Genomic DNA, 23,652 nt, shown 5'->3' with positions numbered 1-23,652 from the left:
AAAGGTGGACAGTTCCCATGCGTCTGTCTGGGAATATGCAAATTCTTTTCTGTACACACCTCAGCTCATTAGGAGGCGTTGCGGCTGCTGGGCAAGGGGAACGGGAAGCGTGCATCAGGCTTTAGGTGAAGTGGCACTGTAGGACTTTTGTCCCCCAGCGATTTTACGCTTTCCACACCATCCTTCCAATCGTTAGGCTGTGAGCCACCACTGTGCTCTGCACATAGCCATGCACTTTAAGTCCCTTTTTCGCACGTACTTTCATTAAACCTGAATATAGAAGTATATATCTGTCTAGGCTAGAGGCACATGAAACAGGACTGGCGTGCCGCTTCAAGTGTACCTGAGAGGAATCTGACTCAGGATTGGCCACCCTCTCAGGGCACCGACTCAGGATTGGCCAACCTCTATGGGGCACCTCTAACGTGCACAAATAACGGGCAAGCCCTATGAAAAGCACAGCGTGAGTCTAGGTGCCACCTTGAAAAAGGAGGGTGACGTCTGGCCTCTGACAGCAGGAATATTAAGAGAGGAGAAAACATACTGCCTGCTATCGTGAAATTCCAAGATAGTCACGAAAAGCAATCTCATGCACTGCACAAGCTCTTTCCCATGATGCACCTCTCCTGCACTCTGTCTATGCAAATGAGCAAGCAGAGAGTTCAGGAATAAAACACCTAAGCTCATGTCCCCAAAATACAGCAGCAGACAACTCGCAGATATTCCCCAATTTCTAATGCTTTTCTTTTAAACACACGATAAACAGCCTCACCTGTGGTAAGGCTTAAAAAAATTGAATAAACTCGTAAATGTTCCTCTCCACGGAAATCTTTAGTAAAAGGCGAAAGATTTTTTCGTTTTGAAGAGAAACCAGAGTAAGTTAGAATATGGCTCTCTGGGGGTAAGTGGCACCACATCAAAGACCCCGTCATTGCGATGGTGAGGACCTGAGAGGTATTTTCAGGCTCTAAGAAAGAGGACAAGAACCAGGCCGGTGAGGGAAGTAGGCCCAAATTTCAGAGTCTCTGCTCAAAGCACAGAAAATCAAAAAGGTGGACAGTTCCCATGCGTCTGTCTGGGAATATGCAAATTCTTTTCTGTACACACCTCAGCTCATTAGGAGGCGTTGCGGCTGCTGGGCAAGGGGAATGGGAAGCGTGCATCAGGCTTTAGGTGAAGTGACACTGTAGGACTTTTGTCCCCCAGCGATTTTACGCTTTCCACACCATCCTTCCAATCGATAGGCTGTGAGCCACCACTGTGCTCTGCACATAGCCATGCACTTTAAGTCCCTTTTTCGCACGTACTTTCATTAAACCTGAATATAGAAGTATATATCTGTCTAGGCTAGAGGCACATGAAACAGGACTGGCTTGCCGCTTCAAGTGTACCTGAGAGGAGTCTGACTCAGGATTGGCCACCCTCTCAGGGCACCGACTCAGGATTGGCCAACCTCTATGGGGCACCTCTAACGGGCACAAATAATGGGCAAGCCCTATGAAAAGCACAGCGTGAGTCTAGGTGCCACCTTGAAAAAGGAGGGTGACGTCTGGCCTCTGACAGCAGGAATATTAAGAGCGGAGAAAACATACTGCCTGCTATCGTGAAATTTCAAGATAGTCACGAAAAGCAATCTCATGCACTGCACAAGCTCTTTCCCATGATGCACCTCTCCTGCACTCTGTCTATGCAAATGAGCAAGCAGAGAGTTCAGGAATAAAACACCTAAGCTCATGTCCCCAAAAAACAGCAGCAGACAACTCGCAGATATATTCACCAATTTCTAATGCTTTTCTTTTAAACACACGATAAACAGCCTCACCTGTGGTAAGGCTTAAAAAAATTGAATAAACTCGTAAATGTTCCTCTCCACGGAAATCTTTAGTAAAAGGCGAAAGATTTTTTCGTTTTGAAGAGAAACCAGAGTAAGATAGAATTTGGCTCTCTGGGGGTAAGTGGCACCACATCAAAGACCCCGTCATTGCGAGGGTGAGGACCTGAGAGGTATTTTCAAAATCTAAGAAAGAGGACAAGGACCAGGCCAGTGAGGGAAGCAGGCCCAAATTTCAGAGTCTCTGCTCAAAGCACAGAAAATCAAAAAGGTGGACAGTTCCCATGCGTCTGTCTGGGAATATGCAAATTCCTTTCTGTACACACCTCAGCTCATTAGGAGGCATTGCGGCTGCTGGGCAAGGGGAACGGGAAGCGTGCATCAGGCTTTAGGTGAAGTGGCCCTGTAGGACTTTTGTCCCCCAGCGATTTTACGCTTTCCACACCATCCTTCCAATCGTTAGGCTGTGAGCCACCACTGTGCTCTGCACATAGCCATGCACTTTAAGTCCCTTTTTCGCACATACTTTCATTAAACCTGAATATAGAAGTATATATCTGTCTAGGCTAGAGGCACATGAAACAGGACTGGCGTGCCGCTTCAAGTGTACCTGAGAGGAATCTGACTCAGGATTGGCCACCCTCTCAGGGCACCGACTCAGGATTGGCCAACCTCTATGGGGCACCTCTAACGTGCACAAATAACGGGCAAGCCCTATGAAAAGCACAGCGTGAGTCTAGGTGCCACCTTGAAAAAGGAGGGTGACGTCTGGCCTCTGACAGCAGGAATATTAAGAGAGGAGAAAACATACTGCCTGCTATCGTGAAATTCCAAGATAGTCACGAAAAGCAATCTCATGCACTGCACAAGCTCTTTCCCATGATGCACCTCTCCTGCACTCTGTCGATGCAAATGAGCAAGCAGAGAGTTCAGGAATAAAACACCTAAGCTCATGTCCCCAAAAAACAGCAGCAGACAACTCGCAGATATATTCACCAATTTCTAATGCTTTTCTTTTAAACACACGATAAACAGCCTCACCTGTGGTAAGGCTTAAAAAAATTGAATAAACTCGTAAATGTTCCTCTCCACGGAAATCTTTAGTAAAAGGCGAAAGATTTTTTCGTTTTGAAGAGAAACCAGAGTAAGTTAGAATATAGCTCTCTGGGGGTAAGTGGCACCACATCAAAGACCCCGTCATTGCGAGGGTGAGGACCTGAGAGGTATTTTTAGGCTCTAAGAAAGAGGACAAGAACCAGGCCAGTGAGGGAAGCAGGCTCAATTTTCAGAGTCTCTGCTCAAAGCACAGAAAATCAAAAAGGTGGACAGTTCCCATGCGTCTGTCTGGGAATATGCAAATTCTTTTCTGTACACACCTCAGCTCATTAGGAGGCGTTGCGGCTGCTGGGCAAGGGGAACGGGAAGCGTGCATCAGGCTTTAGGTGAAGTGACACTGTAGGACTTTTGTCCCCCAGCGATTTTACGCTTTCCACACCATCCTTCCAATCGATAGGCTGTGAGCCACCACTGTGCTCTGCACATAGCCATGCACTTTAAGTCCCTTTTTCGCACGTACTTTCATTAAACCTGAATATAGAAGTATATATCTGTCTAGGCTAGAGGCACATGAAACAGGACTGGCGTGCCGCTTCAAGTGTACCTGAGAGGAGTCTGACTCAGGATTGGCCACCCTCTCAGGGCACCGACTCAGGATTGGCCAACCTCTATGGGGCACCTCTAACGGGCACAAATAATGGGCAAGCCCTATGAAAAGCACAGCGTGAGTCTAGGTGCCACCTTGAAAAAGGAGGGTGACGTCTGGCCTCTGACAGCAGGAATATTAAGAGCGGAGAAAACATACTGCCTGCTATCGTGAAATTTCAAGATAGTCACGAAAAGCAATCTCATGCACTGCACAAGCTCTTTCCCATGATGCACCTCTCCTGCACTCTGTCTATGCAAATGAGCAAGCAGAGAGTTCAGGAATAAAACACCTAAGCTCATGTCCCCAAAAAACAGCAGCAGACAACTCGCAGATATTCCCCAATTTCTAATGCTTTTCTTTTAAACACACGATAAACAGCCTCACCTGTGGTAAGGCTTAAAAAAATTGAATAAACTCGTAAATGTTCCTTTCCACGGAAATCTTTAGTAAAAGGCGAAAGATTTTTTCGTATTTAAGAGAAACCAGAGTAAGATAGAATATGGCTCTCTGGGGGTAAGTGGCACCACATCAAAGACCCCGTCATTGCGAGGGTGAGGACCTGAGAGGTATTTTCAAAATCTAAGAAAGAGGACAAGGACCAGGCCGGTGAGGGAAGCAGGCCCAAATTTCAGAGTCTCTGCTCAAAGCACAGAAAATCAAAAAGGTGGACAGTTCCCATGCGTCTGTCTGGGAATATGCAAATTCCTTTCTGTACACACCTCAGCTCATTAGGAGGCATTGCGGCTGCTGGGCAAGGGGAACGGGAAGCGTGCATCAGGCTTTAGGTGAAGTGGCACTGTAGGACTTTTGTCCCCCAGCGATTTTACGCTTTCCACACCATCCTTCCAATCGTTAGGCTGTGAGCCACCACTGTGCTCTGCACATAGCCATGCACTTTAAGTCCCTTTTTCGCACGTACTTTCATTAAACCTGAATATAGAAGTATATATCTGTCTAGGCTAGAGGCACATGAAACAGGACTGGCGTGCCGCTTCAAGTGTACCTGAGAGGAATCTGACTCAGGATTGGCCACCCTCTCAGGGCACCGACTCAGGATTGGCCAACCTCTATGGGGCACCTCCAACGGGCACAAATAACGGGCAAGCCCTATGAAAAGCACAGCGTGAGTCTAGGTGCCACCTTGAAAAAGGAGGGTGACGTCTGGCCTCTGACAGCAGGAATATTAAGAGAGGAGAAAACATACTGCCTGCTATCGTGAAATTCCAAGATAGTCACGAAAAGCAATCTCATGCACTGCACAAGCTCTTTCCCATGATGCACCTCTCCTGCACTCTGTCTATGCAAATGAGCAAGCAGAGAGTTCAGGAATAAAACACCTAAGCTCATGTCCCCAAAAAACAGCAGCAGACAACTCGCAGATATTCCCCAATTTCTAATGCTTTTCTTTTAAACACACGATAAACAGCCTCACCTGTGGTAAGGCTTAAAAAAATTGAATAAACTCGTAAATGTTCCTCTCCACGGAAATCTTTAGCAAAAGGCGAAAGATTTTTTCGTTTTGAAGAGAAACCAGAGTAAGTTAGAATATGGCTCTCTGGGGGTAAGTGGCACCACATCAAAGACCCCGTCATTGCGAGGGTGAGGACCTGAGAGGTATTTTCAAAATTTAAGAAAGAGGACAAGAACCAGGCCGGTGAGGGAAGCAGGCCCAAATTTCAGAGTCTCTGCTCAAAGCACAGAAAATCAAAAAGGTGGACAGTTCCCATGCGTCTGTCTGGGAATATGCAAATTCTTTTCTGTACACACCTCAGCTCATTAGGAGGCGTTGCGGCTGCTGGGCAAGGGGAACGGGAAGCGTGCATCAGGCTTTAGGTGAAGTGGCACTGTAGGACTTTTGTCCCCCAGCGATTTTACGCTTTCCACACCATCCTTCCAATCGTTAGGCTGTGAGCCACCACTGTGCTCTGCACATAGCCATGCACTTTAAGTCCCTTTTTCGCACGTACTTTCATTAAACCTGAATATAGAAGTATATATCTGTCTAGGCTAGAGGCACATGAAACAGGACTGGCGTGCCGCTTCAAGTGTACCTGAGAGGAATCTGACTCAGGATTGGCCACCCTCTCAGGGCACCGACTCAGGATTGGCCAACCTCTATGGGGCACCTCTAACGGGCACAAATAATGGGCAAGCCCTATGAAAAGCACAGCGTGAGTCTAGGTGCCACCTTGAAAAAGGAGGGTGACGTCTGGCCTCTGACAGCAGGAATATTAAGAGAGGAGAAAACATACTGCCTGCTATCGTGAAATTCCAAGATAGTCACGAAAAGCAATCTCATGCACTGCACAAGCTCTTTCCCATGATGCACCTCTCCTGCACTCTGTCTATGCAAATGAGCAAGCAGAGAGTTCAGGAATAAAACACCTAAGCTCATGTCCCCAAAAAACAGCAGCAGACAACTCGCAGATATTCCCCAATTTCTAATGCTTTTCTTTTAAACACACGATAAACAGCCTCACCTATGGTAAGGCTTAAAAAAATTGAATAAACTCGTAAATGTTCCTCTCCACGGAAATCTTTAGTAAAAGGTGAAAGATTTTTTCGTTTTGAAGAGAAACCAGAGTAAGTTAGAATATGGCTCTCTGGGGGTAAGTGGCACCACATCAAAGACCCCGTCATTGCGATGGTGAGGACCTGAGAGGTATTTTCAGGCTCTAAGAAAGAGGACAAGAACCAGGCCGGTGAGGGAAGTAGGCCCAAATTTCAGAGTCTCTGCTCAAAGCACAGAAAATCAAAAAGGTGGACAGTTCCCATGCGTCTGTCTGGGAATATGCAAATTCTTTTCTGTACACACCTCAGCTCATTAGGAGGCGTTGCGGCTGCTGGGCAAGGGGAACGGGAAGCGTGCATCAGGCTTTAGGTGAAGTGACACTGTAGGACTTTTGTCCCCCAGCGATTTTACGCTTTCCACACCATCCTTCCAATCGATAGGCTGTGAGCCACCACTGTGCTCTGCACATAGCCATGCACTTTAAGTCCCTTTTTCGCACGTACTTTCATTAAACCTGAATATAGAAGTATATATCTGTCTAGGCTAGAGGCACATGAAACAGGACTGGCGTGCCGCTTCAAGTGTACCTGAGAGGAGTCTGACTCAGGATTGGCCACCCTCTCAGGGCACCGACTCAGGATTGGCCAACATCTATGGGGCACCTCTAACGGGCACAAATAATGGGCAAGCCCTATGAAAAGCACAGCATGAGTCTAGGTGCCACCTTGAAAAAGGAGGGTGTCGTCTGGCCTCTGACAGCAGGAATATTAAGAGCGGAGAAAACATACTGCCTGCTATCGTGAAATTTCAAGATAGTCACGAAAAGCAATCTCATGCACTGCACAAGCTCTTTCCCATGATGCACCTCTCCTGCACTCTGTCTATGCAAATGAGCAAGCAGAGAGTTCAGGAATAAAACACCTAAGCTCATGTCCCCAAAAAACAGCAGCAGACAACTCGCAGATATTCCCCAATTTCTAATGCTTTTCTTTTAAACACACGATAAACAGCCTCACCTGTGGTAAGGCTTAAAAAAATTGAATAAACTCGTAAATGTTCCTCTCCACGGAAATCTTTAGTAAAAGGCGAAAGATTTTTTCGTTTTGAAGAGAAACCAGAGTAAGTTAGAATATGGCTCTCTGGGGGTAAGTGGCACCACATCAAAGACCCCGTCATTGCGAGGGTGAGGACCTGAGAGGTATTTTCAAAATTTAAGAAAGAGGACAAGAACCAGGCCGGTGAGGGAAGCAGGCCCAAATTTCAGAGTCTCTGCTCAAAGCACAGAAAATCAAAAAGGTGGACAGTTCCCATGCGTCTGTCTGGGAATATGCAAATTCTTTTCTGTACACACCTCAGCTCATTAGGAGGCGTTGCGGCTGCTGGGCAAGGGGAACGGGAAGCGTGCATCAGGCTTTAGGTGAAGTGGCACTGTAGGACTTTTGTCCCCCAGCGATTTTACGCTTTCCACACCATCCTTCCAATCGTTAGGCTGTGAGCCACCACTGTGCTCTGCACATAGCCATGCACTTTAAGTCCCTTTTTCGCACGTACTTTCATTAAACCTGAATATAGAAGTATATATCTGTCTAGGCTAGAGGCACATGAAACAGGACTGGCGTGCCGCTTCAAGTGTACCTGAGAGGAATCTGACTCAGGATTGGCCACCCTCTCAGGGCACCGACTCAGGATTGGCCAACCTCTATGGGGCACCTCTAACGGGCACAAATAATGGGCAAGCCCTATGAAAAGCACAGCGTGAGTCTAGGTGCCACCTTGAAAAAGGAGGGTGACGTCTGGCCTCTGACAGCAGGAATATTAAGAGAGGAGAAAACATACTGCCTGCTATCGTGAAATTCCAAGATAGTCACGAAAAGCAATCTCATGCACTGCACAAGCTCTTTCCCATGATGCACCTCTCCTGCACTCTGTCTATGCAAATGAGCAAGCAGAGAGTTCAGGAATAAAACACCTAAGCTCATGTCCCCAAAAAACAGCAGCAGACAACTCGCAGATATTCCCCAATTTCTAATGCTTTTCTTTTAAACACACGATAAACAGCCTCACCTGTGGTAAGGCTTAAAAAAATTGAATAAACTCGTAAATGTTCCTTTCCACGGAAATCTTTAGTAAAAGGCGAAAGATTTTTTCGTTTTGAAGAGAAACCAGAGTAAGATAGAATTTGGCTCTCTGGGGGTAAGTGGCACCACATCAAAGACCCCGTCATTGCGAGGGTGAGGACCTGAGAGGTATTTTCAAAATCTAAGAAAGAGGACAAGGACCAGGCCAGTGAGGGAAGCAGGCCCAAATTTCAGAGTCTCTGCTCAAAGCACAGAAAATCAAAAAGGTGGACAGTTCCCATGCGTCTGTCTGGGAATATGCAAATTCCTTTCTGTACACACCTCAGCTCATTAGGAGGCATTGCGGCTGCTGGGCAAGGGGAACGGGAAGCGTGCATCAGGCTTTAGGTGAAGTGGCCCTGTAGGACTTTTGTCCCCCAGCGATTTTACGCTTTCCACACCATCCTTCCAATCGTTAGGCTGTGAGCCACCACTGTGCTCTGCACATAGCCATGCACTTTAAGTCCCTTTTTCGCACATACTTTCATTAAACCTGAATATAGAAGTATATATCTGTCTAGGCTAGAGGCACATGAAACAGGACTGGCGTGCCGCTTCAAGTGTACCTGAGAGGAATCTGACTCAGGATTGGCCACCCTCTCAGGGCACCGACTCAGGATTGGCCAACCTCTATGGGGCACCTCTAACGTGCACAAATAACGGGCAAGCCCTATGAAAAGCACAGCGTGAGTCTAGGTGCCACCTTGAAAAAGGAGGGTGACGTCTGGCCTCTGACAGCAGGAATATTAAGAGAGGAGAAAACATACTGCCTGCTATCGTGAAATTCCAAGATAGTCACGAAAAGCAATCTCATGCACTGCACAAGCTCTTTCCCATGATGCACCTCTCCTGCACTCTGTCGATGCAAATGAGCAAGCAGAGAGTTCAGGAATAAAACACCTAAGCTCATGTCCCCAAAAAACAGCAGCAGACAACTCGCAGATATATTCACCAATTTCTAATGCTTTTCTTTTAAACACACGATAAACAGCCTCACCTGTGGTAAGGCTTAAAAAAATTGAATAAACTCGTAAATGTTCCTCTCCACGGAAATCTTTAGTAAAAGGCGAAAGATTTTTTCGTTTTGAAGAGAAACCAGAGTAAGTTAGAATATGGCTCTCTGGGGGTAAGTGGCACCACATCAAAGACCCCGTCATTGCGAGGGTGAGGACCTGAGAGGTATTTTTAGGCTCTAAGAAAGAGGACAAGAACCAGGCCAGTGAGGGAAGCAGGCTCAATTTTCAGAGTCTCTGCTCAAAGCACAGAAAATCAAAAAGGTGGACAGTTCCCATGCGTCTGTCTGGGAATATGCAAATTCTTTTCTGTACACACCTCAGCTCATTAGGAGGCGTTGCGGCTGCTGGGCAAGGGGAACGGGAAGCGTGCATCAGGCTTTAGGTGAAGTGGCAATGTAGGACTTTTGTCCCCCAGCGATTTTACGCTTTCCACACCATCCTTCCAATCGTTAGGCTGTGAGCCACCACTGTGCTCTGCACATAGCCATGCACTTTAAGTCCCTTTTTCGCACGTACTTTCATTAAACCTGAATATAGAAGTATATATCTGTCTAGGCTAGAGGCACATGAAACAGGACTGGCGTGCCGCTTCAAGTGTACCTGAGAGGAATCTGACTCAGGATTGGCCACCCTCTCAGGGCACCGACTCAGGATTGGCCAACCTCTATGGGGCACCTCTAACGGGCACAAATAATGGGCAAGCCCTATGAAAAGCACAGCGTGAGTCTAGGTGCCACCTTGAAAAAGGAGGGTGACGTCTGGCCTCTGACAGCAGGAATATTAAGAGAGGAGAAAACATACTGCCTGCTATCGTGAAATTCCAAGATAGTCACGAAAAGCAATCTCATGCACTGCACAAGCTCTTTCCCATGATGCACCTCTCCTGCACTCTGTCTATGCAAATGAGCAAGCAGAGAGTTCAGGAATAAAACACCTAAGCTCATGTCCCCAAAAAACAGCAGCAGACAACTCGCAGATATTCCCCAATTTCTAATGCTTTTCTTTTAAACACACGATAAACAGCCTCACCTGTGGTAAGGCTTAAAAAAATTGAATAAACTCGTAAATGTTCCTCTCCACGGAAATCTTTAGTAAAAGGCGAAAGATTTTTTCGTTTTGAAGAGAAACCAGAGTAAGTTAGAATATGGCTCTCTGGGGGTAAGTGGCACCACATCAAAGACCCCGTCATTGCGATGGTGAGGACCTGAGAGGTATTTTCAGGCTCTAAGAAAGAGGACAAGAACCAGGCCGGTGAGGGAAGTAGGCCCAAATTTCAGAGTCTCTGCTCAAAGCACAGAAAATCAAAAAGGTGGACAGTTCCCATGCGTCTGTCTGGAAATATGCAAATTCTTTTCTGTACACACCTCAGCTCATTAGGAGACGTTGCGGCTGCTGGGCAAGGGGAACGGGAAGCGTGCATCAGGCTTTAGGTGAAGTGACACTGTAGGACTTTTGTCCCCCAGCGATTTTACGCTTTCCACACCATCCTTCCAATCGATAGGCTGTGAGCCACCACTGTGCTCTGCACATAGCCATGCACTTTAAGTCCCTTTTTCGCACGTACTTTCATTAAACCTGAATATAGAAGTATATATCTGTCTAGGCTAGAGGCACATGAAACAGGACTGGCGTGCCGCTTCAAGTGTACCTGAGAGGAATCTGACTCAGGATTGGCCACCCTCTCAGGGCACCGACTCAGGATTGGCCAACCTCTATGGGGCACCTCTAACGGGCACAAATAATGGGCAAGCCCTATGAAAAGCACAGCGTGAGTCTAGGTGCCACCTTGAAAAAGGAGGGCGACGTCTGGCCTCTGACAGCAGGAATATTAAGAGAGGAGAAAACATACTGCCTGCTATCGTGAAATTCCAAGATAGTCACGAAAAGCAATCTCATGCACTGTACAAGCTCTTTCCCATGATGCACCTCTCCTGCACTCTGTCTATGCAAATGAGCAAGCAGAGAGTTCAGGAATAAAGCACCTAAGCTCATGTCCCCAAAAAACAGCAGCAGACAACTGGCAGATATTCCCCAATTTCTAATGCTTTTCTTTTAAACACACGATAAACATCCTCACCTGTGGTAAGGCTTAAAAAAATTGAATAAACTCGTAAATGTTCCTCTCCACGGAAATCTTTAGTAAAAGGCGAAAGATTTTTTCGTTTTGAAGAGAAACCAGAGTAAGTTAGAATATGGCTCTCGGGGGGTAAGTGGCACCACATCAAAGACCCCGTCATTGCGAGGGTGAGGACCTGAGAGGTATTTTCAAAATCTAAGAAAGAGGACAAGAACCAGGCCGGTGAGGGAAGCAGGCCCAAATTTCAGAGTCTCTGCTCAAAGCACAGAAAATCAAAAAGGTGGACAGTTCCCATGCGTCTGTCTGGGAATATGCAAATTCTTTTCTGTACACACCTCAGCTCATTAGGAGGCGTTGCGGCTGCTGGGCAAGGGGAACGGGAAGCGTGCATCAGGCTTTAGGTGAAGTGGCACTGTAGGACTTTTGTCCCCCAGCGATTTTACGCTTTCCACACCATCCTTCCAATCGTTAGGCTGTGAGCCACCACTGTGCTCTGCACATAGCCATGCACTTTAAGTCCCTTTTTCGCACGTACTTTCATTAAACCTGAATATAGAAGTATATATCTGTCTAGGCTAGAGGCACATGAAACAGGACTGGCGTGCCGCTTCAAGTGTACCTGAGAGGAATCTGACTCAGGATTGGCCACCCTCTCAGGGCACCGACTCAGGATTGGCCAACCTCTATGGGGCACCTCTAACGGGCACAAATAATGGGCAAGTCCTATGAAAAGCACAGCGTGAGTCTAGGTGCCACCTTGAAAAAGGAGGGTGACGTCTGGCCTCTGACAGCAGGAATATTAAGAGAGGAGAAAACATACTGCCTGCTATCGTGAAATTCCAAGATAGTCACGAAAAGCAATCTCATGCACTGCACAAGCTCTTTCCCATGATGCACCTCTCCTGCACTCTGTCTATGCAAATGAGCAAGCAGAGAGTTCAGGAATAAAACACCTAAGCTCATGTCCCCAAAAAACAGCAGCAGACAACTCGCAGATATTCCCCAATTTCTAATGCTTTTCTTTTAAACACACGATAAACAGCCTCACCTGTGGTAAGGCTTATAAAAATTGAATAAACTCGTAAATGTTCCTCTTCACGGAAATCTTTAGTAAAAGGCGAAAGATTTTTTCGTTTTGAAGAGAAACCAGAGTAAGTTAGAATATGGCTCTCTGGGGGTAAGTGGCACCACATCAAAGACCCCGTCATTGCGATGGTGAGGACCTGAGAGGTATTTTCAGGCTCTAAGAAAGAGGACAAGAACCAGGCCGGTGAGGGAAGCAGGCCCAAATTTCAGAGTCTCTGCTCAAAGCACAGAAAATCAAAAAGGTGGACAGTTCCCATGCGTCTGTCTGGGAATATGCAAATTCTTTTCTGTACACACCTCAGCTCATTAGGAGGCGTTGCAGCTGCTGGGCAAGGGGAACGGCAAGCGTGCATCAGGCTTTAGGTGAAGTGACACTGTAGGACTTTTGTCCCCCAGCGATTTTACGCTTTCCACACCATCCTTCCAATCGATAGGCTGTGAGCCACCACTGTGCTCTGCACATAGCCATGCACTTTAAGTCCCTTTTTCGCACGTACTTTCATTAAACCTGAATATAGAAGTATATATCTGTCTAGGCTAGAGGCACATGAAACAGGACTGGCGTGCCGCTTCAAGTGTACCTGAGAGGAGTCTGACTCAGGATTGGCCACCCTCTCAGGGCACCGACTCAGGATTGGCCAACCTCTATGGGGCACCTCTAACGGGCACAAATAATGGGCAAGCCCTATGAAAAGCACAGCGTGAGTCTAGGTGCCACCTTGAAAAAGGAGGGTGACGTCTGGCCTCTGACAGCAGGAATATTAAGAGCGGAGAAAACATACTGCCTGCTATCGTGAAATTTCAAGATAGTCACGAAAAGCAATCTCATGCACTGCACAAGCTCTTTCCCATGATGCACCTCTCCTGCACTCTGTCTATGCAAATGAGCAAGCAGAGAGTTCAGGAATAAAACACCTAAGCTCATGTCCCCAAAAAACAGCAGCAGACAACTCGCAGATATTCCCCAATTTCTAATGCTTTTCTTTTAAACACACAATAAACAGCCTCACCTGTGGTAAGGCTTAAAAAAATTGAATAAACTCGTAAATGTTCCTTTCCACGGAAATCTTTAGTAAAAGGCGAAAGATTTTTTCGTTTTGAAGAGAAACCAGAGTAAGATAGAATATGGCTCTCTGGGGGTAAGTGGCACCACATCAAAGACCCCGTCATTGCGAGGGTGAGGACCTGAGAGGTATTTTCAAAATCTAAGAAAGAGGACAAGGACCAGGCCGGTGAGGGAAGCAGGCCCAAATTTCAGAGTCTCTGCTCAAAGCACAGAAAATCAAAAAGGTGGACAGTTCCCATGCGTCTGTCTGGGAATATGCAAATTCCTTTCTGTACACACCTCAGCTCATTAGGAGGCATTGTGGCTGCTGGGCAAGGGGAACGGGAAGCGTGCATCAGGCTTTAGGTGAAGTGGCCCTGTAGGACTTTTGTCCCCCAGCGATTTTACGCTTTCCACACCATCCTTCCAATCGTTAGGCTGTGAGCCACCACTGTGCTCTGCACATAGCCATGCACTTTAAGTCCCTTTTTCGCACATACTTTCATTAAACCTGAATATAGAAGTATATATCTGTCTAGGCTAGAGGCACATGAAACAGGACTGGCGTGCCGCTTCAAGTGTACGTGAGAGGAATCTGACTCAGGATTGGCCACCCTCTCAGGGCACCGACTCAGGATTGGCCAACCTCTATGGGGCACCTCTAACGTGCACAAATAACGGGCAAGCCCTATGAAAAGCACAGCGTGAGTCTAGGTGCCACCTTGAAAAAGGAGGGTGACGTCTGGCCTCTGACAGCAGGAATATTAAGAGATGAGAAAACATACTGCCTGCTATCGTGAAATTCCAAGATAGTCACGAAAAGCAATCTCATGCACTGCACAAGCTCTTTCCCATGATGCACCTCTCCTGCACTCTGTCGATGCAAATGAGCAAGCAGAGAGTTCAGGAATAAAACACCTAAGCTCATGTCCCCAAAAAACAGCAGCAGACAACTCGCAGATATATTCACCAATTTCTAATGCTTTTCTTTTAAACACACGATAAACAGCCTCACCTGTGGTAAGGCTTAAAAAAATTGAATAAACTCGTAAATGTTCCTCTCCACGGAAATCTTTAGTAAAAGGCGAAAGATTTTTTCGTTTTGAAGAGAAACCAGAGTAAGTTAGAATATGGCTCTCTGGGGGTAAGTGGCACCACATCAAAGACCCCGTCATTGCGAGGGTGAGGACCTGAGAGGTATTTTTAGGCTCTAAGAAAGAGGACAAGAACCAGGCCAGTGAGGGAAGCAGGCCCAATTTTCAGAGTCTCTGCTCAAAGCACAGAAAATCAAAAAGGTGGACAGTTCCCATGCGTCTGTCTGGAAATATGCAAATTCTTTTCTGTACACACCTCAGCTCATTAGGAGACGTTGCGGCTGCTGGGCAAGGGGAACGGGAAGCGTGCATCAGGCTTTAGGTGAAGTGACACTGTAGGACTTTTGTCCCCCAGCGATTTTACGCTTTCCACACCATCCTTCCAATCGATAGGCTGTGAGCCACCACTGTGCTCTGCACATAGCCATGCACTTTAAGTCCCTTTTTCGCATGTACTTTCATTAAACCTGAATATAGAAGTATATATCTGTCTAGGCTAGAGGCACATGAAACAGGACTGGCGTGCCGCTTCAAGTGTACCTGAGAGGAATCTGACTCAGGATTGGCCACCCTCTCAGGGCACTGACTCAGGATTGGCCAACCTCTATGGGGCACCTCTAACGGGCACAAATAATGGGCAAGCCATATGAAAAGCACAGCGTGAGTCTAGGTGCCACCTTGAAAAAGGAGGGCGACGTCTGGCCGCTGACAGCAGGAATATTAAGAGAGGAGAAAACATACTGCCTGCTATCGTGAAATTCCAAGATAGTCACGAAAAGCAATCTCATGCACTGTACAAGCTCTTTCCCATGATGCACCTCTCCTGCACTCTGTCTATGCAAATGAGCAAGCAGAGAGTTCAGGAATAAAACACCTAAGCTCATGTCCCCAAAAAACAGCAGCAGACAACTGGCAGATATTCCCCAATTTCTAATGCTTTTCTTTTAAACACACGATAAACAGCCTCACCTGTGGTAAGGCTTAAAAAAATTGAATAAACTCGTAAATGTTCCTCTCCACGGAAATCTTTAGTAAAAGGCGAAAGATTTTTTCGTTTTGAAGAGAAACCAGAGTAAGTTAGAATATGGCTCTCTGGGGGTAAGTGGCACCACATCAAAGACCCTGTCATTGCGATGGTGAGGACCTGAGAGGTATTTTCAGGCTCTAAGAAAGAGGACAAGAACCAGGCCGGTGAGGGAAGCAGGCCCAAATTTCAGAGTCTCTGCTCAAAGCACAGAAAATCAAAAAGGTGGACAGTTCCCATGCGTCTGTCTGGGAATATGCAAATTCTTTTCTGTACACACCTCAGCTCATTAGGAGGCGTTGCGGCTGCTGGGCAAGGGGAACGGGAAGCGTGCATCAGGCTTTAGGTGAAGTGACACTGTAGGACTTTTGTCCCCCAGCGATTTTACGCTTTCCACACCATCCTTCCAATCGATAGGCTGTGAGCCACCACTGTGCTCTGCACATAGCCATGCACTTTAAGTCCCTTTTTCGCACGTACTTTCATTAAACCTGAATATAGAAGTATATATCTGTCTAGGCTAGAGGCACATGAAACAGGACTGGCGTGCCGCTTCAAGTGTACCTGAGAGGAGTCTGACTCAGGATTGGCCACCCTCTCAGGGCACCGACTCAGGATTGGCCAACCTCTATGGGGCACCTCTAACGTGCACAAATAACGGGCAAGCCCTATGAAAAGCACAGCGTGAGTCTAGGTGCCACCTTGAAAAAGGAGGGTGACGTCTGGCCTCTGACAGCAGGAATATTAAGAGAGGAGAAAACATACTGCCTGCTATCGTGAAATTCCAAGATAGTCACGAAAAGCAATCTCATGCACTGCACAAGCTCTTTCCCATGATGCACCTCTCCTGCACTCTGTCGATGCAAATGAGCAAGCAGAGAGTTCAGGAATAAAACACCTAAGCTCATGTCCCCAAAAAACAGCAGCAGACAACTCGCAGATATATTCACCAATTTCTAATGCTTTTCTTTTAAACACACGATAAACAGCCTCACCTGTGGTAAGGCTTAAAAAAATTGAATAAACTCGTAAATGTTCCTCTCCACGGAAATCTTTAGTAAAAGGCGAAAGATTTTTTTCGTTTTGAAGAGAAACCAGAGTAAGTTAGAATATGGCTCTCTGGGGGTAAGTGGCACCACATCAAAGACCCCGTCATTGCGAGGGTGAGGACCTGAGAGGTATTTTCAAAATCTAAGAAAGAGGACAAGGACCAGGCCGGTGAGGGAAGCAGGCCCAAATTTCAGAGTCTCTGCTCAAAGCACAGAAAATCAAAAAGGTGGACAGTTCCCATGCGTCTGTCTGGGAATATGCAAATTCCTTTCTGTACACACCTCAGCTCATTAGGAGGCATTGCGGCTGCTGGGCAAGGGGAACGGGAAGCGTGCATCAGGCTTTAGGTGAAGTGGCCCTGTAGGACTTTTGTCCCCCAGCGATTTTACGCTTTCCACACCATCCTTCCAATCGTTAGGCTGTGAGCCACCACTGTGCTCTGCACATAGCCATGCACTTTAAGTCCCTTTTTCGCACATACTTTCATTAAACCTGAATATAGAAGTATATATCTGTCTAGGCTAGAGGCACATGAAACAGGACTGGCGTGCCGCTTCAAGTGTACCTGAGAGGAATCTGACTCAGGATTGGCCACCCTCTCAGGGCACCGACTCAGGATTGGCCAACCTCTATGGGGCACCTCTAACGTGCACAAATAACGGGCAAGCCCTATGAAAAGCACAGCGTGAGTCTAGGTGCCACCTTGAAAAAGGAGGGTGATGTCTGGCCTCTGACAGCAGGAATATTAAGAGATGAGAAAACATACTGCCTGCTATCGTGAAATTCCAAGATAGTCACGAAAAGCAATCTCATGCACTGCACAAGCTCTTTCCCATGATGCACCTCTCCTGCACTCTGTCGATGCAAATGAGCAAGCAGAGAGTTCAGGAATAAAACACCTAAGCTCATGTCCCCAAAAAACAGCAGCAGACAACTCGCAGATATATTCACCAATTTCTAATGCTTTTCTTTTAAACACACGATAAACAGCCTCACCTGTGGTAAGGCTTAAAAAAATTGAATAAACTCGTAAATGTTCCTCTCCACGGAAATCTTTAGTAAAAGGCGAAAGATTTTTTCGTTTTGAAGAGAAACCAGAGTAAGTTAGAATATGGCTCTCTGGGGGTAAGTGGCACCACATCAAAGACCCCGTCATTGCGAGGGTGAGGACCTGAGAGGTATTTTTAGGCTCTAAGAAAGAGGACAAGAACCAGGCCAGTGAGGGAAGCAGGCCCAATTTTCAGAGTCTCTGCTCAAAGCACAGAAAATCAAAAAGGTGGACAGTTCCCATGCGTCTGTCTGGAAATATGCAAATTCTTTTCTGTACACACCTCAGCTCATTAGGAGACGTTGCGGCTGCTGGGCAAGGGGAACGGGAAGCGTGCATCAGGCTTTAGGTGAAGTGACACTGTAGGACTTTTGTCCCCCAGCGATTTTACGCTTTCCACACCATCCTTCCAATCGATAGGCTGTGAGCCACCACTGTGCTCTGCACATAGCCATGCACTTTAAGTCCCTTTTTCGCATGTACTTTCATTAAACCTGAATATAGAAGTATATATCTGTCTAGGCTAGAGGCACATGAAACAGGACTGGCGTGCCGCTTCAAGTGTACCTGAGAGGAATCTGACTCAGGATTGGCCACCCTCTCAGGGCACCGACTCAGGATTGGCCAACCTCTATGGGGCACCTCTAACGGGCACAAATAATGGGCAAGCCATATGAAAAGCACAGCGTGAGTCTAGGTGCCACCTTGAAAAAGGAGGGCGACGTCTGGCCTCTGACAGCAGGAATATTAAGAGAGGAGAAAACATACTGCCTGCTATCGTGAAATTCCAAGATAGTCACGAAAAGCAATCTCATGCACTGTACAAGCTCTTTCCCATGATGCACCTCTCCTGCACTCTGTCTATGCAAATGAGCAAGCAGAGAGTTCAGGAATAAAACACCTAAGCTCATGTCCCCAAAAAACAGCAGCAGACAACTGGCAGATATTCCCCAATTTCTAATGCTTTTCTTTTAAACACACGATAAACAGCCTCACCTGTGGTAAGGCTTAAAAAAATTGAATAAACTCGTAAATGTTCCTCTCCACGGAAATCTTTAGTAAAAGGCGAAAGATTTTTTCGTTTTGAAGAGAAACCAGAGTAAGTTAGAATATGGCTCTCTGGGGGTAAGTGGCACCACATCAAAGACCCTGTCATTGCGATGGTGAGGACCTGAGAGGTATTTTCAGGCTCTAAGAAAGAGGACAAGAACCAGGCCGGTGAGGGAAGCAGGCCCAAATTTCAGAGTCTCTGCTCAAAGCACAGAAAATCAAAAAGGTGGACAGTTCCCATGCGTCTGTCTGGGAATATGCAAATTCTTTTCTGTACACACCTCAGCTCATTAGGAGGCGTTGCGGCTGCTGGGCAAGGGGAACGGGAAGCGTGCATCAGGCTTTAGGTGAAGTGACACTGTAGGACTTTTGTCCCCCAGCGATTTTACGCTTTCCACACCATCCTTCCAATCGATAGGCTGTGAGCCACCACTGTGCTCTGCACATAGCCATGCACTTTAAGTCCCTTTTTCGCACGTACTTTCATTAAACCTGAATATAGAAGTATATATCTGTCTAGGCTAGAGGCACATGAAACAGGACTGGCGTGCCGCTTCAAGTGTACCTGAGAGGAGTCTGACTCAGGATTGGCCACCCTCTCAGGGCACCGACTCAGGATTGGCCAACCTCTATGGGGCACCTCTAACGTGCACAAATAACGGGCAAGCCCTATGAAAAGCACAGCGTGAGTCTAGGTGCCACCTTGAAAAAGGAGGGTGACGTCTGGCCTCTGACAGCAGGAATATTAAGAGAGGAGAAAACATACTGCCTGCTATCGTGAAATTCCAAGATAGTCACGAAAAGCAATCTCATGCACTGCACAAGCTCTTTCCCATGATGCACCTCTCCTGCACTCTGTCGATGCAAATGAGCAAGCAGAGAGTTCAGGAATAAAACACCTAAGCTCATGTCCCCAAAAAACAGCAGCAGACAACTCGCAGATATATTCACCAATGTCTAATGCTTTTCTTTTAAACACACGATAAACAGCCTCACCTGTGGTAAGGCTTAAAAAAATTGATTAAACTCGTAAATGTTCCTCTCCACGGAAATCTTTAATAAAAGGCGACAGCTTTTTTCGTTTTGAAGAGAAACCAGAGTAAGTTAGAATATGGCTCTCTGGGGGTAAGTGGCACCACATCAAAGACCCCGTCATTGCGAGGGTGAGGACCTGAGAGGTATTTTCAAAATTTAAGAAAGAGGACAAGAACCAGGCCGGTGAGGGAAGCAGGCCCAAATTTCAGAGTCTCTGCTCAAAGCACAGAAAATCAAAAAGGTGGACAGTTCCCATGCGTCTGTCTGGGAATATGCAAATTCTTTTCTGTACACACCTCAGCTCATTAGGAGGCGTTGCGGCTGCTGGGCAAGGGGAACGGGAAGCGTGCATCAGGCTTTAGGTGAAGTGGCACTGTAGGACTTTTGTCCCCCAGCGATTTTACGCTTTCCACACCATCCTTCCAATCGTTAGGCTGTGAGCCACCACTGTGCTCTGCACATAGCCATGCACTTTAAGTCCCTTTTTCGCACGTACTTTCATTAAACCTGAATATAGAAGTATATATCTGTCTAGGCTAGAGGCACATGAAACAGGACTGGCGTGCCGCTTCAAGTGTACCTGAGAGGAATCTGACTCAGGATTGGCCACCCTCTCAGGGCACCGACTCAGGATTGGCCAACCTCTATGGGGCACCTCTAACGGGCACAAATAATGGGCAAGCCCTATGAAAAGCACAGCGTGAGTCTAGGTGCCACCTTGAAAAAGGAGGGTGACGTCTGGCCTCTGACAGCAGGAATATTAAGAGAGGAGAAAACATACTGCCTGCTATCGTGAAATTCCAAGATAGTCACGAAAAGCAATCTCATGCACTGCACAAGCTCTTTCCCATGATGCACCTCTCCTGCACTCTGTCTATGCAAATGAGCAAGCAGAGAGTTCAGGAATAAAACACCTAAGCTCATGTCCCCAAAAAACAGCAGCAGACAACTCGCAGATATTCCCCAATTTCTAATGCTTTTCTTTTAAACACACGATAAACAGCCTCACCTGTGGTAAGGCTTAAAAAAATTGAATAAACTCGTAAATGTTCCTCTCCACGGAAATCTTTAGTAAAAGGCGAAAGATTTTTTCGTTTTGAAGAGAAACCAGAGTAAGTTAGAATATGGCTCTCTGGGGGTAAGTGGCACCACATCAAAGACCCAGTCATTGCGATGGTGAGGACCTGAGAGGTATTTTCAGGCTCTAAGAAAGAGGACAAGAACCAGGCCGGTGAGGGAAGCAGGCCCAAATTTCAGAGTCTCTGCTCAAAGCACAGAAAATCAAAAAGGTGGACAGTTCCCATGCGTCTGTCTGGGAATATGCAAATTCTTTTCTGTACACACCTCAGCTCATTAGGAGGCGTTGCGGCTGCTGGGCAAGGGGAACGGGAAGCGTGCATCAGGCTTTAGGTGAAGTGACACTGTAGGACTTTTGTCCCCCAGCGATTTTACGCTTTCCACACCATCCTTCCAATCGATAGGCTGTGAGCCACCACTGTGCTCTGCACATAGCCATGCACTTTAAGTCCCTTTTTCGCACGTACTTTCATTAAACCTGAATATAGAAGTATATATCTGTCTAGGCTAGAGGCACATGAAACAGGACTGGCGTGCCGCTTCAAGTGTACCTGAGAGGAGTCTGACTCAGGATTGGCCACCCTCTCAGGGCACCGACTCAGGATTGGCCAACCTCTATGGGGCACCTCTAACGGGCACAAATAATGGGCAAGCCCTATGAAAAGCACAGCGTGAGTCTAGGTGCCACCTTGAAAAAGGAGGGTGACGTCTGGCCTCTGACAGCAGGAATATTAAGAGCGGAGAAAACATACTGCCTGCTATCGTGAAATTTCAAGATAGTCACGAAAAGCAATCTCATGCACTGCACAAGCTCTTTCCCATGATGCACCTCTCCTGCACTCTGTCTATGCAAATGAGCAAGCAGAGAGTTCAGGAATAAAACACCTAAGCTCATGTCCCCAAAAAACAGCAGCAGACAACTGGCAGATATTCCCCAATTTCTAATGCTTTTCTTTTAAACACACGATAAACAGCCTCACCTGTGGTAAGGCTTAAAAAAATTGAATAAACTCGTAAATGTTCCTCTCCACAGAAATCTTCAGTAAAAGGCGAAAGATTTATTCGTTTTGAAGAGAAACCAGAGTAAGTTAGAATATGGCTCTCTGGGGGTAAGTGGCACCACATCAAAGACCCCGTCATTGCGAGGGTGAGGACCTGAGAGGTATTTTTAGGCTCTAAGAAAGAGGACAAGAACCAGGCCAGTGAGGGAAGCAGGCCCAATTTTCAGAGTCTCTGCTCAAAGCACAGAAAATCAAAAAGGTGGACAGTTCCCATGCGTCTGTCTGGAAATATGCAAATTCTTTTCTGTACACACCTCAGCTCATTAGGAGACGTTGCGGCTGCTGGGCAAGGGGAACGGGAAGCGTGCATCAGGCTTTAGGTGAAGTGACACTGTAGGACTTTTGTCCCCCAGCGATTTTACGCTTTCCACACCATCCTTCCAATCGATAGGCTGTGAGCCACCACTGTGCTCTGCACATAGCCATGCACTTTAAGTCCCTTTTTCGCACGTACTTTCATTAAACCTGAATATAGAAGTATATATCTGTCTAGGCTAGAGGCACATGAAACAGGACTGGCGTGCCGCTTCAAGTGTACCTGAGAGGAATCTGACTCAGGATTGGCCACCCTCTCAGGGCACCGACTCAGGATTGGCCAACCTCTATGGGGCACCTCTAACGGGCACAAATAATGGGCAAGCCCTATGAAAAGCACAGCGTGAGTCTAGGTGCCACCTTGAAAAAGGAGGGCGACGTCTGGCCTCTGACAGCAGGAATATTAAGAGAGGAGAAAACATACTGCCTGCTATCGTGAAATTCCAAGATAGTCACGAAAAGCAATCTCATGCACTGTACAAGCTCTTTCCCATGATGCACCTCTCCTGCACTCTGTCTATGCAAATGAGCAAGCAGAGAGTTCAGGAATAAAACACCTAAGCTCATGTCCCCAAAAAACAGCAGCAGACAACTGGCAGATATTCCCCAATTTCTAATGCTTTTCTTTTAAACACACGATAAACATCCTCACCTGTGGTAAGGCTTAAAAAAATTGAATAAACTCGTAAATGTTCCTCTCCACGGAAATCTTTAGTAAAAGGCGAAAGATTTTTTCGTTTTGAAGAGAAACCAGAGTAAGTTAGAATATGGCTCTCGGGGGGTAAGTGGCACCACATCAAAGACCCCGTCATTGCGAGGGTGAGGACCTGAGAGGTATTTTCAGGCTCTAAGAAAGAGGACAAGAACCAGGCCGGTGAGGGAAGCAGGCCCAAATTTCAGAGTCTCTGCTCAAAGCACAGAAAATCAAAAAGGTGGACAGTTCCCATGCGTCTGTCTGGGAATATGCAAATTCTTTTCTGTACACACCTCAGCTCATTAGGAGGCGTTGCGGCTGCTGGGCAAGGGGAACGGGAAGCGTGCATCAGGCTTTAGGTGAAGTGGCACTGTAGGACTTTTGTCCCCCAGCGATTTTACGCTTTCCACACCATCCTTCCAATCGTTAGGCTGTGAGCCACCACTGTGCTCTGCACATAGCCATGCACTTTAAGTCCCTTTTTCGCACGTACTTTCATTAAACCTGAATATAGAAGTATATATCTGTCTAGGCTAGAGGCACATGAAACAGGACTGGCGTGCCGCTTCAAGTGTACCTGAGAGGAATCTGACTCAGGATTGGCCACCCTCTCAGGGCACCGACTCAGGATTGGCCAACCTCTATGGGGTCCCTCTAATGGGCACAAATAATGGGCAAGCCCTATGAAAAGCACAGCGTGAGTCTAGGTGCCACCTTGAAAAAGGAGGGTGACGTCTGGCCTCTGACAGCAGGAATATTAAGAGAGGAGAAAACATACTGCCTGCTATCGTGAAATTCCAAGATAGTCACGAAAA

The 23,652-nt window shown here is 46.8% G+C and overlaps 22 non-coding genes across 22 annotated transcripts; all 22 read right to left on the bottom strand.

Annotated features, from left to right (window-relative positions):
* Nucleotides 1-764: 764 nt before the first annotated feature.
* Nucleotides 765-879, bottom strand: LOC144801370 (U5 spliceosomal RNA). The gene has a single exon (XR_013605180.1). It is a non-coding gene; the product is annotated as a U5 spliceosomal RNA (small nuclear RNA).
* A 935-nt stretch (nucleotides 880-1,814) lies between these two features.
* On the bottom strand, nucleotides 1,815-1,929 carry LOC144801369 (U5 spliceosomal RNA). Its single transcript, XR_013605179.1, has one exon. It is a non-coding gene; the product is annotated as a U5 spliceosomal RNA (small nuclear RNA).
* A 935-nt stretch (nucleotides 1,930-2,864) lies between these two features.
* LOC144801368 (U5 spliceosomal RNA) lies at nucleotides 2,865-2,979 on the bottom strand. Its single transcript, XR_013605178.1, has one exon. It is a non-coding gene; the product is annotated as a U5 spliceosomal RNA (small nuclear RNA).
* Nucleotides 2,980-3,912: 933 nt separating this feature from the next.
* LOC144800953 (U5 spliceosomal RNA) lies at nucleotides 3,913-4,027 on the bottom strand. Its single transcript, XR_013604831.1, has one exon. It is a non-coding gene; the product is annotated as a U5 spliceosomal RNA (small nuclear RNA).
* A 933-nt stretch (nucleotides 4,028-4,960) lies between these two features.
* Nucleotides 4,961-5,075, bottom strand: LOC144800697 (U5 spliceosomal RNA). The gene has a single exon (XR_013604585.1). It is a non-coding gene; the product is annotated as a U5 spliceosomal RNA (small nuclear RNA).
* A 933-nt stretch (nucleotides 5,076-6,008) lies between these two features.
* Nucleotides 6,009-6,123, bottom strand: LOC144800657 (U5 spliceosomal RNA). Its single transcript, XR_013604547.1, has one exon. It is a non-coding gene; the product is annotated as a U5 spliceosomal RNA (small nuclear RNA).
* A 933-nt stretch (nucleotides 6,124-7,056) lies between these two features.
* On the bottom strand, nucleotides 7,057-7,171 carry LOC144801367 (U5 spliceosomal RNA). The gene has a single exon (XR_013605177.1). It is a non-coding gene; the product is annotated as a U5 spliceosomal RNA (small nuclear RNA).
* Nucleotides 7,172-8,104: 933 nt separating this feature from the next.
* LOC144800561 (U5 spliceosomal RNA) lies at nucleotides 8,105-8,219 on the bottom strand. The gene has a single exon (XR_013604456.1). It is a non-coding gene; the product is annotated as a U5 spliceosomal RNA (small nuclear RNA).
* A 935-nt stretch (nucleotides 8,220-9,154) lies between these two features.
* On the bottom strand, nucleotides 9,155-9,269 carry LOC144801366 (U5 spliceosomal RNA). The gene has a single exon (XR_013605176.1). It is a non-coding gene; the product is annotated as a U5 spliceosomal RNA (small nuclear RNA).
* Nucleotides 9,270-10,202: 933 nt separating this feature from the next.
* LOC144801365 (U5 spliceosomal RNA) lies at nucleotides 10,203-10,317 on the bottom strand. The gene has a single exon (XR_013605175.1). It is a non-coding gene; the product is annotated as a U5 spliceosomal RNA (small nuclear RNA).
* Nucleotides 10,318-11,250: 933 nt separating this feature from the next.
* LOC144800467 (U5 spliceosomal RNA) lies at nucleotides 11,251-11,365 on the bottom strand. Its single transcript, XR_013604367.1, has one exon. It is a non-coding gene; the product is annotated as a U5 spliceosomal RNA (small nuclear RNA).
* Nucleotides 11,366-12,298: 933 nt separating this feature from the next.
* Nucleotides 12,299-12,413, bottom strand: LOC144800339 (U5 spliceosomal RNA). Its single transcript, XR_013604249.1, has one exon. It is a non-coding gene; the product is annotated as a U5 spliceosomal RNA (small nuclear RNA).
* Nucleotides 12,414-13,346: 933 nt separating this feature from the next.
* On the bottom strand, nucleotides 13,347-13,461 carry LOC144800560 (U5 spliceosomal RNA). The gene has a single exon (XR_013604455.1). It is a non-coding gene; the product is annotated as a U5 spliceosomal RNA (small nuclear RNA).
* A 935-nt stretch (nucleotides 13,462-14,396) lies between these two features.
* On the bottom strand, nucleotides 14,397-14,511 carry LOC144801364 (U5 spliceosomal RNA). Its single transcript, XR_013605174.1, has one exon. It is a non-coding gene; the product is annotated as a U5 spliceosomal RNA (small nuclear RNA).
* Nucleotides 14,512-15,444: 933 nt separating this feature from the next.
* LOC144801363 (U5 spliceosomal RNA) lies at nucleotides 15,445-15,559 on the bottom strand. The gene has a single exon (XR_013605173.1). It is a non-coding gene; the product is annotated as a U5 spliceosomal RNA (small nuclear RNA).
* A 935-nt stretch (nucleotides 15,560-16,494) lies between these two features.
* Nucleotides 16,495-16,610, bottom strand: LOC144800869 (U5 spliceosomal RNA). Its single transcript, XR_013604751.1, has one exon. It is a non-coding gene; the product is annotated as a U5 spliceosomal RNA (small nuclear RNA).
* A 935-nt stretch (nucleotides 16,611-17,545) lies between these two features.
* On the bottom strand, nucleotides 17,546-17,660 carry LOC144801362 (U5 spliceosomal RNA). Its single transcript, XR_013605172.1, has one exon. It is a non-coding gene; the product is annotated as a U5 spliceosomal RNA (small nuclear RNA).
* Nucleotides 17,661-18,593: 933 nt separating this feature from the next.
* On the bottom strand, nucleotides 18,594-18,708 carry LOC144801360 (U5 spliceosomal RNA). Its single transcript, XR_013605170.1, has one exon. It is a non-coding gene; the product is annotated as a U5 spliceosomal RNA (small nuclear RNA).
* Nucleotides 18,709-19,643: 935 nt separating this feature from the next.
* On the bottom strand, nucleotides 19,644-19,758 carry LOC144801083 (U5 spliceosomal RNA). The gene has a single exon (XR_013604959.1). It is a non-coding gene; the product is annotated as a U5 spliceosomal RNA (small nuclear RNA).
* A 933-nt stretch (nucleotides 19,759-20,691) lies between these two features.
* On the bottom strand, nucleotides 20,692-20,806 carry LOC144801359 (U5 spliceosomal RNA). Its single transcript, XR_013605169.1, has one exon. It is a non-coding gene; the product is annotated as a U5 spliceosomal RNA (small nuclear RNA).
* A 933-nt stretch (nucleotides 20,807-21,739) lies between these two features.
* On the bottom strand, nucleotides 21,740-21,854 carry LOC144800911 (U5 spliceosomal RNA). The gene has a single exon (XR_013604791.1). It is a non-coding gene; the product is annotated as a U5 spliceosomal RNA (small nuclear RNA).
* A 933-nt stretch (nucleotides 21,855-22,787) lies between these two features.
* On the bottom strand, nucleotides 22,788-22,902 carry LOC144800465 (U5 spliceosomal RNA). The gene has a single exon (XR_013604366.1). It is a non-coding gene; the product is annotated as a U5 spliceosomal RNA (small nuclear RNA).
* Between the last annotated feature and the right edge of the window lie 750 nt (nucleotides 22,903-23,652).

The sequence above is a fragment of the Lissotriton helveticus genome, chromosome 12 (assembly GCF_964261635.1).
Source record: "Lissotriton helveticus chromosome 12, aLisHel1.1, whole genome shotgun sequence".
Lineage (NCBI taxonomy): Eukaryota > Metazoa > Chordata > Amphibia > Caudata > Salamandridae > Lissotriton > Lissotriton helveticus.
This window is presented reverse-complemented; position numbering and strand designations above follow the sequence as displayed.